This window comes from Penaeus monodon, chromosome 15 (genome assembly GCF_015228065.2).
Source record: "Penaeus monodon isolate SGIC_2016 chromosome 15, NSTDA_Pmon_1, whole genome shotgun sequence".
Taxonomy (NCBI): Eukaryota; Metazoa; Arthropoda; class Malacostraca; order Decapoda; family Penaeidae; genus Penaeus; species Penaeus monodon.
Window position 1 is genome coordinate 13,431,276 of NC_051400.1, and position 214 is coordinate 13,431,489.

Sequence of the window (214 nt, forward strand, 5' to 3'; positions counted from 1 at the left end):
ATGCTGTTTCTGAGTCAATCTCTGTTGCAAATGTTGAGTAATACGTTGCAGACTGATAGCATCGAAATTGATTCGTCACTCCTTCTCCCTCTTTCTTCTCTTCTATTTCTTTCTCCTTTTCTCTCTTTTCTTTTCTTTTCTTTCTTTCTTCTACTCTTTTTTTCTCTCTCCTTCTTTCTTTCCTCTCTTTCACTCTTTCTCCACTTTTTTCATA